We start from the raw sequence: 10,520 nt of genomic DNA, 5'->3' as shown, positions 1-10,520 counted from the left end.
CCTGCTCCAGCGTGTGTGTTTCTAATCCTGCAATCCCAGCCCCAAGAGACACCGGCTGGCGGCAGGGCACTATGGGCTGGGAGAGGGATGGGAGCTCTGCTGTGCAGTTTATGGTTCCCCAGCTGCCCACACTTGAAGTGGAAACAATTTAAGGGTCTTTGTGTCCAGCTCCAGCCCTCGGTACAGACCAAGCTGCAAAGTAGTTGATCAGCAATAGCCTCCTCAGTAAAATTGAAACTCTCTTTCTCCTGGCGTTTATCCATGGCATCTGTTTGCAACCCCTTGCCTCTTTAGCCCGAGGAAAGATATGAGTCGTAGCTAATGACTCAGGGAACGTTTTATGATATCATTGTGCTTGGCTTTTCGCCTCCCGCCATCCACTGTGCATCTGCAGCCTGTCCTTGGTGCCTTTCCCTTAGATAAACTCTGCGTGGAGTGATACAAAACGCTGACTCCCTGCAGCCCTGCTTGTCGTGCACACTGGGAAAGCAAGCCTGGCCCCCACCGCCTCGTATCAAACCATCAGCAACGTGGGTTTGAATGGCCGCAAGCAGCAGCTCCCCCAGGCGAGACCCTCTCTCCCGTCAGCAGATTTCCCGGGGAGCAGAGGCGGCTGTACCCGTGTTATCTCCGGGCTGGAATCGCCTCTCCCGGACATGTTGCCTGGCTTGCACAGAAATGTTTCTTGTTTAGGCAAGAGGGACAGAAAGCACTGGGAGGAGGGTGCTTGTTGATAAGGGATATGCTGAGCTAAGCGAGCCTGGTGTTCATAGAATCACTGAATCATAGAATCGTTTAGGTTGGAAAAGCCCTTTCATATCATCAAGTCCAACTGTTCCCCTAACCCTGCCATCCCACCACTAAACCTTGGCCCTAAGCACCTCGTCTGCCCGGCTTTTAAATCCCCCCAGGGGTGGGGACTCGACCCCTTCCTTGGGCAGCCCATTCCAGCGCTTGACAGCCCCTTTGGGGAAGAAATTTTTCCTAATGTCCAACCTAAACCTGCCCTGGCACAACTTGAGGCCATTACGTGTTTCTACAGGCCAGGTCCTCCATCAGGGTGGATGAGGGCGACTCTGCCAAGCTCATGCTCCCACGGCAGCGGCTGACCCAGGATGGGGGCTGATTTGTAGCAGCTCGTTAAAGGATGATCCAGGTGTGCAGGGAGGGATTTATCATCAGTGAAAGTTCCGAGGTCAGACATCAGTTCTTCATCTGCCAAGTGGCATGTGAAAGTGGGAATGTGCCCTGAAGCCCTTCCCCTCTGGGTTTGGGGTGGCTAAGGGAGATAGGATGGCTGTAGAGAAACCTGCCATGTTTTCTGTGTAGAGAAGCTGGTGGGAATATCTGGGGGGATCTGGTTTTAGATGGGAGTTCATGGTAGTGGTAAGGAGGGGAGTGTATGCCCAGGGGGGACTCCCAGTTCCTTAGGGACGCCCAAAGGGTCACTGTTACTCATTAGGACCAAACCAGGAGCTGGTTGTTAGGACTTGTTAGGACCAAACCACTTCAGAAAGAGGCACTGTGAGCTCCAAACCTTTCCAGCTGGGTTTTTCCATCCTGCGCTGCATCTTTGCCTTTTGCGATGACCCACCCTGGAGCAGGGTGATGGGTGGGAGCTGCAGGCAGCAATGCTGGGTACCCATGAGCCGGTGGCACAGCAAAGCCTGGTGCTCAGCACTTTCTGTCGGAGCAGACACTTCCAGGCCTAGCTTGGCATGGTTTTGCCTTTTTTTGCTATAAAATAACAACACAGTTGAGCTGGGGCAAGGCAGGGCTCTGAAATACCCTGTGCTAATCAGTTAATCTCTGCTGACTTCACTTTCTCTGGGTGTAACAGTCTTACGGGGGCTTTGTGAGAATTAATGTCTAAATACTGCTTTGATCAGTGCCACAATTAAAATTGTTCTGCAAGTTCAAGGAATTCCAATCAACCAGCTTGGGAATATATCGCAGGTTGCTGGTGGTTGTCACGTGGATGCCTTATTTTCTGAAGAGCAGAGGGGGATGTATCTGTTAGTGCCTCTGGTAGGATCCAGACCCCTGGGAGCAAGGGGGATGCCTTCCAGCCTATTGCTGCTGGGAGGGGACAAGGTCGTCCCCACAGCGCTATAGCAGAAGGGAGTTGCTTAAAACCACTCTCCACCTGACAATTATGCTTATTTTTTGCTTTCTAGAAATCTTTTCTGGTCAGAAGATCGCAGGTCACCAGCATTGCCTGCTTTCAGGACGGCGAGAGCGAGATAATACTAGTGAGCCCTTCGTTCCCAAGCATTTTCTTCCTTTTTTGGCATTTAAATATGCCTCAGATTTGCCTGCAGCTGGCCACCCCAATCTTTCCCATGCCCTGACCCTGGATTTAGGTCAGGACCACAGTGCTGTCTTATTAAAGTTTCACAAAGACTTTTTTTTTTTCATAAGGAAGAGATTAAGAAAATAATAATTTATTTAACGAACCTATTTTTACACTGACTATCCTCTAATTTGCCCTCAGACCATCCTACAGAAAGCCTGAGGATCCTCAATGGCAGTGATAAAGAAATCATAAAGAGGAGCCAAGGATGTTGGCCACCTTTTCTTCCCCAAGACTGTTCAGTAGTCCATCGTATGTGTATTTGTGCGCAGGGCCGTGTTCGTGTACTCGTTGCCTTGTATAAACAGGCTTTTACCCTCCTGCTGCTGCCGTTCACTGCCAGACCCTAGAACAGAATCATAGAATTGTCTAGGTTGGAAGCACTCTTTAAGATCATCAAGTCCAACCTTTAACCTAACCCTGCCATCCCACCACTAAACCCAGTCCCTAAGCAGCTCATCTAGCCTTCTTTTAAATACCTCCAGGGATGGGGACTCGACCACCTCCCTGGGCAGCCCATTCCAGTGCCTGACAGCCCTTTCTGTGAAGAAATTTTTCCTAATGTCTAACCTAAACCTGCCCTGGCTCAACTTCAGACCATTGGCACAACTTCAGACCATTCGCAACTGATCCTGCCTGGGGCATTCGCTGCTGTGCTGGGGGTCCAGCCACCCCCGGAGCTCCAAGGGGGAGGCTGGGGGCTCAGATGCATTAATGGTTTGGCTCTTGGTGAACTGAGCCATCATCAAAATAGGGACCTGCTCAAGAAACCTCAGAGGTGCCCAAGCCTTCTTTGTGCTGGGTGACAGCTTGTTTTGTCTTAAATAGCTGCATTGAGGGGCTTTGCTTGCTAGAATAGAGGATAAATTACAGAAAAGCCTGAGCCAAAAGTTTAGACCTTGATTTACATACAAAAGGTAGAGGTACAAACTCATTTCCACTGCCAGCCTGGGCCTTTGGTGGTAAAACGCAATGTCAACTCAAGGGACGGTAAAATTGGAACTGAAAAGGGAAGTAAAAGAAATTCCAGGACATGTGTTGTAAAATACATGTAAATATTTCCCAGCTCCTGTTTATTGGAAAGCAGACTTCAGTTGTTTAACCTAGAGTAAGCAAGCCAGGTATGAAAGCTTTCAGAATGAAATTTCAGCAGTTTTTCACTCTCCAGCTGGCGACTGCCCCTTCCCGGGAATGGTCCCCAGTGCCGCATCCAGCCTTCGCTAACACAGACAAGGCTGAGATGGGACTGGGGTGTCTCCAGGGTGCTGAGCCCCCTTTGGTGCTCAGCAGCTTAGGAGGAGGCATTCAGGTCATGGCTTGAAAATATGACAACCCCCCCCTTAGTATTTTAGACTAATTGGAGACAAGTATTGATGGGTTTATAGAGATTTCCTTTAATGGCATGAACCTTCTTCTCATTTCCATCCTAAATTATTTATGGCCAGCTCATTCGCACTAGTTCTTGTGTTGTTGGTTTAATTATTTGCTTTTCCTGCTATTACTCCTTATATACATGTAAATAGCAATTGTATCCTCTCTCAACCTGCTTTTTTTTTTTCAGCTGAATAAGCCAAACTTCTCTAGTCTCCTCCTTGTACTTTCTTATTTCAGGCAATGAAATTATTAAATCCCTAAATGAAGAACCCCATCAGGAGCCTGATCACCCGTCCCAGTTTACCTCTTCTCAGCGGGTGAAACGCTGCTGAGCAAATCTCCCCTGGTTTTCACTTGACTGCGATCTGCCCTGCCGAATGGAAGCGCTCATAAAGTCAAACAGAGAAGCTTAAATAAATAAATTGCTTTCTAAATGTGGGCCTATATATGCCTAACCGCAGAAAGGAGGTTAGCCCATTGGATTATCTGCAGAGCCGTTGAAAGAAGATCCATCTGCGTTGCTGATGTCCAAGCCCAACTTCCAAAGGTTAGAGGCCTTTCAGGTTGCATTTCTGACTAATTGTCACTGATGAAACTAATTACACTAAATTGTGTGAAACCGGAGGGATTTTTGTGAGAGCTGCTTCTACAGTGCCTTTCACAGGAGGCATTTCCATCTGAAGAGGTAAGGGTTTTCCTTAGCTCTGTCACCAAACCCCTTCACCAAACCTTCTTAGTCATGTCACAAGGCCCACATTTAGTACATTGTGAAATTCAGGGTTTGCAAGTGTTTTCCTGAGCCTTAGAGCAGAGTGGTTTGGTTTGTTGGCCATCAGGAACATGGCTGTCATGGGAACCATGTCATGATATCTCATCCAGTTTCGGATTCTCCTGTTCTCTTTTCTGGATTTACTCATATTTCATATTTGGAGCTATAAATGGATCATTTCAGAAAAGAAAATGCAACTGAAACTCAGGGAGAGCACGTATTTGGCATCCATCTCTGATGTATTAGGTCTGTGCAAAATCTGCCTCTTTCCTTTGAGGCACCAAGACAAGGTCCCCATTTTCTCTAGCAGCACCACTGAGCACTTTGGAAATCTGATCTATTTTCTTCTGAAAATCTGATGGAGTGTTTGTAATACATGACTGGGAATGATTTTGAGAAATTGTGCTAGGCAGTCTTGTTTTCTGAAATCAATTGAAAACACCAGTTTTAGGAAAATGAACTGCAGCCTTAGCAAGAGGGATTAAATCATCTGTTTTCTTAAGGAAAAATAATGACTATGGATCTTTCAAAGCTTACCAGGAGCCAGTAGCAAAACCTTCCCCAGAGCTGTCATCTGTGACTGCAGATCTGGCGGTGATACTGTAAAATCAATCATTCCCCTTTGCCGGGGCCAGCGAGCGGGAGGAGGCATCTCTGCGCTGGCATCTGGAGAGCCAAAGCTGCCGCTGAGACTTTCCCTTCCCCAAATACATTGAGAGATGCAGCATCTGCTGTGGTTGGTGGCTATGAATATCTATGAGGGAGATGGTTTTCATTTAAAGTACACCAGTTCTTCATTACTGGAGATGGGTGATACCCGGAGGGAGGATGCTCGGAGGGCAAGTGAAGCTCAGCACTGGTGGTGGTGGTCCCTGGTGGTGGGTGGGTGGGTGCACAGGGTGGATGGGAAATTCAGCATTTTGCATCTGAGTGAAACCACGGGGAAAACTGGATCAAAGAGTGGTGGCAAAGGGTGGCGGGGAAAGAACCTGGAGAAAAGCCTTGCAGGAAAGCTGGGTGCAGAGCAGGGTGTTAGTGCTGGGGCTTCAGAGAGCTCAGGGAGACCTCGCAGCACCTCAGGGTGAGGATGGTCCTGATGGAGACGTGACGGATGCGGGCAGGGAAAAGCCTGATGGGACTTGAATAACTATCAGCATGCTGGTATCAAATGTGAGTCCTCCTGGGAGGTAAGCCCCAGGCAAATGCAAATGCAAATGATAATACCCTCTGCCTGCTGCAAAGCCTGCAGCCCTGCTCTGGGGCAGCTGGGACCGGCTTCTTGGCAGGAACTGAATTCCTTGAGTTGCTTTCCCACTGAAAAAGATTTTTTTTTCACTTCACATTTTCACAGGAAAATGTCAGTTCCAAAAAAAAAAAAAGAAACTGTTGTTTTTATTGTTCTCTGCTGTCAGTTTTTCCTTTAGGCTCTCCCTTTCCGCACTGTAAGCTCTCCAGGCGGGGATTTATTCACCGTTTCCATAAGACTGACATGGATCTACCCTGCCAGCAGAAATAAATATTCATAATGATATGAATTACCATCGTATTTTGGTAGTTTTCTTTTGGAAAGAGTTGAAAAACCTTAAAAACCAAAATGCAAATTGCTTTGGAATTCATTTAAAACTTCTTTTGAATTGGTTAGTTTGAAACTTTTGGGGGGGGGAAGCATATTGTTTCTACCAAAACCCTGTAAACAGGGATTTCTCACTAGGCGTGTCTTGTCATGTGAATTTTTTCAGCTCTCCAGATGGCAAAGTTTTGCCAAACAAAAAGGTCAGGTAAGCAGCAGCGGAGGTGGGAGTGACTCTTTTGCTCAAGGGCGTCTCGTCTTCACAGCTTTGAAGATCTTTCCGGCTTTGAAGACCTCACACGTTTCTTCTTCCTAATTCTCCGCCGGCGGTTTCTTGCTTGTGGAGAGGTGTTGGATATTTGGAGCTCTTTTGGCTTCTTAAAACTTAAGGAAAATCAATTTGCCTGCAGCCAGGGGAAAGGAGGTAACAGCTCCTCTTCTAGGTACTTGTGAAATCATCGTGTTACTCCTCTGAGTTTTTGTTCAAAGCCCTTGAAAATAAATTGTTCCTCCAGCAGCTGAGCTGGCAACTTGTGGTTTGCCTGGTCCCCTGGGTCCCCTGTCCTGCCACCCCTCCCTCCCCAAGTCCCCATGGGTCTTTTTGGTTCCCAGTGCTCCTACCATGTCCCCTGGTGCCATCAGGCCAGGCTGCCCAGGTGCTCTCACCTCTCCCAATTTTCCTTCTTGGTTTAGTCACCACTTTCTTGAAATTTGGGCAAATGCAGCACTCCGGGAGCACTTCTGCCACGCCAAACCTGGAACAGCACCAGTAAATAGGTTCAAAACCCGGGCAAATAGGTTCAAAACCCATTAGGAGAAGCATGGTGGGGAGGTGGAGAGACCAAGGCAGGGGAGTATCCCGCCCTGCTCAGCACACTGGAGGACCTCTGTGTCCGTCTGTCCCAATGGCTGCTGCATCCCTTTGCAGAGCACAGCACAGCCGTTCCCGTGCATGGTCCCGCTGCCTCCGAGAGCCCACGTGCCCCAGGGCATCCCCGTCCCTGCTCGGCACAAGGGCTTGGGGTTGCCTTTGTAGTGGGTTTGTTCAGTGATCAACATTGGAGCGTGGGGGATAGTCTGTTTGCGTTGGCATCTGCTGTTTTGTTAAAAAAAAAGGTTTAATCGTGCGGGTGGTAGATGGAGTTGATAAGTGTTGACTTCAAAGGCTGCTCCAGCTCTGGTGGTGTTGAGTTACTCCTGCACGGTCCACTTCATCGTACAGCTGTTTAATTACAACGGTGTGATGATGTTGGAAGTGTGCCCATCGGGTCCACTGGGCTCTCTGGATAACAATCCCGGCAGCTCTTTAACATGGTGGCTGTGAGGGGCCTAAACCAAAGCTGTGAAGCTGGTTCTCCTGGGGGTTTTGGGTTGTTTGGAGCCAAAATATAGCTGGGGCTTGACCACGGAGCCAGATGGTGCCCCAGTCTTGGGGCCACCTATGTTTAGTGACTTACACTGGTCTCTGGGTAGACCTTGGAGTAGCAGGACTGTTCATCATTTGCTTGAAAAGCAGAATTAAGCATGATGAGTGATTTCTTGGCAGGAATATCAAGTATTGCCGACGCTATGGAGACCAAACCCTTCTACTAGCAAGAAGGCTTTGAAGTCCCAGATCCTCTTCACCCATCCCACTCCCACTGCCCGTGCCCATCGTTGGTGGACCTTGGTGGTCCCTGAACCTCCAAAACCTTACTCAGACGTTGCAATGATGGAGCATGGCCCAACCGGAAGCACACACAGCTCCCCACCCAGGCCAATTGTCCCACATCTCTGACAACGTCCAGGCTGCACATGCCTGTCCTCACGCAGTCTTGGGTCCGATGGGCCCTTGGGTGGACCTGAAGGAACCTGAGCAGGTTCCAAGAACCAATGCTGCTCGTTGCAGCTGAAGCTGCTGAGGACCCTGCAGGAGGGTGATGGGGCGTTGCTAAGCCACAGCCCCAACTCTCCTTCCCCAGTGCTTTTCCTTCTGCCTCCCCCCGCCCGCCTCTGCCAGCAGCAGAGCGTGCGGCACCCTCTCCTTCGTGACTCAACACCGCTGCAGATTCAGTCTCCACATCTCCGCTTAGAGTTTGCGAATGGAAATAAAAAAGCCTCTGAAAGAAACTGTAAGTAATTTCTAATGATCCTTTCCAGGACATTTTAAAAAATGAAACCCCCTTTCCTCTGTCTGTAGTTAACCAAGGTCCTTTGGAGCCAGGAGACTATTGAATATTTTAAGAGCAGCCTTATTTTGCAGTAGCTCATAGCTAATGAATTCCCAATTCATATTTCACAGTAGGTGAGGAAGAAAAGAAAAATCCATTTTCATTATAGCTGCAATGTATTTTCCAGTCACTTGTGGAACAGATTGTGCTCAGACCTTCAGCTCTAACTGCCGACATGGCTGAGACGGGGATGGAGGTGGTGGAGGCTGTAAGTAAAGCTGCTCTTTCCTCCGGCACAGTGTGGCGTGTCCAGACTGCTTCAAATTTTGTCTTTCTTGTGGGTTTTTATAGCTCATCTCACTCCAGAGCATTTGAGTGCTCACTGCAGCTCAGGTGCTCCACCATAGGTGTTGGGTGGTGGTTGTGGACAACCATCAAGGGTGTTCCTGCCACGGGACCCTCCCTTCCCTGGGGGTATCACGGTGCAAAGCTGCCCTCCCCGGGGGTGCGGGTGGCTGCTGTCAATTGGGCTGGCTAAGCCCTGGACACAGGTGGTCTGGGAGACTGCCGGCACGAGGAGATGAGCTGTAGCTGGCACCCTCGGGGAAGTCAGGCACGGCAGGTCAGCTCCTGGCTGCACAGCCTGTCCAAGAGCAACCTGTCCTAATAGATCCCACACAGATTAAGCTATTTGGGAGCAAGCCATTTTTTGAGAAAGTTTTTTTTTTTGCTCAGAAGGGCTGTTGACGACTAATTCCACCTGCAGGCAAGCCCTCGCGCCGGGCGGACGCGTGTTCCTGAACTCGATGGGCTCAGACACGTGCGCCTGAGCTGGGCATCGGGAGCTGGCGGGCTCCAGGCCAACGTGAGTGTTCCCACCACCGGGGCTGGCAACGGAGAGCAAGCTTCAGCCATGGGGCAGGTTCCCGGGGGCCGCAGGGTGCCAGGGATGTGCTGGGTGCAGGGGACCACAGGGGAGCTGCCTTATGGCACCAGGCACTGTTTGGTGCTGGCAGAGGGTGTTCGTCTTTGCCCTTTGGTTTTCCATTGCACTCCCTGGCTGGAAGAAGAGATAAGAGAAGTGTTGACAAATGGGTACTTCTCTCTCAGCATAAAAAATACATAGCTGGAGTTTGGCCACTTCAGGACCAGGGTCCATCATCCACCCCCATCTAACTGCATTAAAAGCGTGCATCTCAGAGGCTGCCAGGGGCTCCATTTTCATATGATTTCGCTGGGCGCTCTCCCCATTTCTCCCAGTTTTGCCTTTGCTAAGTGCCTGCAAAACAAATTGCAGCAACTATTCCCTCATCAGGGCGGCGCTGCTTAATTCACCGCACACTTCTCTTTGTACATGTTAATGCATCCACATCAGGTGTGCTGGCGGAGACCTTGCAGGGAGTCACGGAGGTACAGCGGTCATTAGGAGTTTTCATCTGCTGGGTGATCAACCGTCTTTCGTTCGTCCTGCTCCCTTGGATTCAGGATCAAAGGAGAGAGGCATAATCATCTCTGACAGTGGTGAGCACACAGGTTAGAGAAACAGATTTATTGTATTCTGTCTCTAGCAATGAAACGTGTGTATGAGCGTACCCGGAGTGCTGCTACACCCAGGCGTGTGCGTGGGTATCACATGGACCTTGCCAAGCTTTACCTTCCCGTGATAGGGCCCAACCAGGCTTGGGAAGTTCATTCAGGGAAAGGGTTACCCAGCTTCAGTTCATTATGGTATTTTAAATATCCCTACTGTAAACAAAAGCTGGTGTTTAACTATTGCCCAGCACAAAGTCAGGGGGGTTTCTTGGTGCACCTTGGAATCTCCAGGCATGGAGCTGGACGTGATGGTGTTTGCTGGACACGGCTCCTCCTGGTGGAGGTGTGCTCCCCCCTTCCCAACCTCTTCCCGTAACTCTGCTCAAGCAATAACCACCTGGGCTGCTCATTGCAACGCTCCAAGTGCATTGCTTTGATATTGGTCACTCAAGCATTTTGGCAACTAACTCTTGCTCTAGGGGTTGTTTGTGACCAGTTCACCATCAGCTTGCTGGGTTTACAGCCCAGACCGGGGTAACGCTGCTCAGCGCGGGCAGCCGGCCCTGCCGCCCTTGCCCCTGGCTTCCAGCCATTTTCCTGCAAACCAGCACGTCTTCAAGGACGGCGCCTTAAACCTCGGTGGCTCGGGGAGCGGTCTGGTAAGGAGAAGAGCCAACTGGGGGGGAGGGACACAACCCCTTAACTGCACCCCCGTGTTCACTCATCCCTCCGTCAGTCCAATCCCAGTCTAAGGTCAGCGCTTACACTGCA

The sequence above is a fragment of the Egretta garzetta genome, unplaced genomic scaffold (assembly GCF_000687185.1).
Source record: "Egretta garzetta isolate BGI_Z169 unplaced genomic scaffold, ASM68718v1 scaffold638, whole genome shotgun sequence".
Taxonomy (NCBI): Eukaryota; Metazoa; Chordata; class Aves; order Pelecaniformes; family Ardeidae; genus Egretta; species Egretta garzetta.
The sequence above is the reverse complement of the archived record's forward strand: the minus strand, read 5'-3'. Positions refer to the sequence as shown.